Source organism: Primulina eburnea, chromosome 13, assembly GCF_022965805.1.
Source record: "Primulina eburnea isolate SZY01 chromosome 13, ASM2296580v1, whole genome shotgun sequence".
Classification (NCBI taxonomy): Eukaryota; Viridiplantae; Streptophyta; class Magnoliopsida; order Lamiales; family Gesneriaceae; genus Primulina; species Primulina eburnea.
Genome location: NC_133113.1, coordinates 18,359,298 through 18,361,546, shown reverse-complemented (window position 1 = coordinate 18,361,546; position 2,249 = coordinate 18,359,298). Strand labels below are relative to the sequence as shown.

The 2,249-nt window shown below is 42.9% G+C and overlaps 1 non-coding gene across 1 annotated transcript; it reads right to left on the bottom strand.

The window, feature by feature from the left end:
* Positions 1-478: 478 nt before the first annotated feature.
* On the bottom strand, positions 479-584 carry LOC140811036 (small nucleolar RNA R71). Its single transcript, XR_012113427.1, has one exon. It is a non-coding gene; the product is annotated as a small nucleolar RNA R71 (small nucleolar RNA).
* Between the last annotated feature and the right edge of the window lie 1,665 nt (positions 585-2,249).

Sequence of the window (2,249 nt, the reverse complement as noted above, 5' to 3'; positions counted from 1 at the left end):
GAACTTTCCGCAGGAGAAGACAACAGCAGAGACTAAAAGAACTAAGAGAGGAAGTTGAATGATCAAGAGGAGGAACGTCGTGAAGATAGACATGTTGAGATGCCGCGCCGCATACCAATGTTGGAGTATGCCCAACCTTCTTTGGAGGGTGCACGCCGTAGCGTTGTGAGGCCTATCGTGCGGGCAAATCACTTTGAAATCAAGCCAGCCATAATCTAGATGATTCAAAACACAGTCCAATTTGGAGCAACTGCAATAGATGACCCAAACACGCACATCGCGGATTTTCTTGAAATTTGCGATACTTTTAAATTCAATGGAGTTTCTGATGATGCTGTTAAGTTGCGTTTATTTCCTTTCTCCTTACGTGATAAAGCTAAAGCGTGGTTAAATTGTTTGCCTGTAGGTTCGATCGCTACATGGGAGGACATGGCGAAAGCATTTCTCATCAAATACTTCCCTCCCTTCAAGACCATGAAGCTGCGGGCAGACATTACAACATTTGCTCAATTCGATCAGGAATTTCTATATGAGGCATGGGAACGCTTCAAGGATCTAGTACGAAGATGCCCACATCACGAGTTACCACTTGGGTTAGTCGTTCAAACATTTTATTATGGTTTGCTTACTCCTAACCGTACTATGATAGATGCTGCTGCTTGTGGAAACCTGTTGAGAAAAACCGCGGAGGAAGGATATGAATTGTTAGAGGAAATGGCTGTTAGCAGCTATCATCCTCAATCTGAAAGAAACAACCAGCGGAAGAGTGCAGGAGTTCACCAGGTAACTGATTTTTCTGCTATTACTGCACAACTTGATGTTTTAAACAAGAAACTAGACAGCTTGAATGTGGGTGGCACGGCGATGCGTCTTCAAGAGATATTTTGTGAAAAGTGTGGAGGGGAACACTGTGCGAAGGACTGTCAAGATGACAATCCATTCTATGTGCAAAATGAGGCACCAGTGAATCAAGTGGGAGTCCAAAACCGCCCAAGGAATGACCCTTATTCGAACACATACAATCCTGGGTGGAGGCAACATCCCAACTTCTCATGGGGCGGTCAAAACAGTCAGAATAGACCACAAAGAGGACAACAATATGGGAAACAACCGATGTACAGATCCGATCCTCCTAGAGAAGAAAAGTCCAACTTGGAGCAAATGATGTCTATGTTTATTTCATCCACTGAAACTAGACTTCAAAACCAAGATGCATCGGTAAAAGGGCTCGAGAATCAAATTGGACAGTTGGCAAAGATGATAGCAAGTAGAGAGCCGGTCACCTTGCCAAGTAATACCGAGACTAATCCAAAAGAGCAAGTGAAGGCCATTGAGTTGAAGAGTGGGAAAATTTTGGAGTCAAAGGGAAAAGAAAAAATTCAAATACCGGATGAACTGACTGAGACATCCAAAGGTAAGTCTTCTAACTCTACACCAGCAACCACTGCACAACCTAAAATTGTTATACCTCCTCCTTTTCCTGCAGCATTGAAAAAAGCAAAACTAGATGCACAATTCGGTAAGGTCCTTGAGGTATTTAAAAAATTGCATATCAATATTCCTTTCGCCGATGCTTTAATGCAAATGCCTAGTTATGCTAAATTTTTTAAGGACATTTTAGCTAATAAGAGGAAGTTGGAGGATCACATGACAGTGAACTTAACTGAAAATTGCTCCGCTTTGGTGCAAAACAAAATCCCACCGAAACTAAAAGACCCAGGGAGTTTCTCTATTCCTTGCATGATTGGTGATGTTGTTTTTCATAAAGCGTTATGTGATCTTGGTGCAAGTATGCAAGTATTAATCTTATGCCATTGTCTGTGCTTAGGAAACTTGGGTTGGGAGAGCCTAAGCCGACGAGGATGTCCTTGCAACTGGCTGACAGATCTGTCAAGTACCCCCGCGGAGTGATTGAGGATGTGCTAGTGAAAGTGGACACATTCATTTTTCCTGCGGATTTCGTGGTTCTCGACGTGGAGGAGGATACAGAGATGCCTCTAATTTTGGGGAGACTGTTCATTGCAACTGGCAAGGCACTGATTGATGTGCAAGAAGGGAAGTTGAGATTGAGAGTGGGCGAGGAAGAGATTACTTTTGATGTTTTTAATGCACTTAAGCACACACTGCATTCTGATAGTTGTTTTAGAATTGATGCCTTTGACTCTCTTGTGTCTCACTATGTGCAGGATGCTCTTAAGGACCCTTTGGAAGCCACTATCACTACTGAATTGGGAGAAGAGGAATTGGAT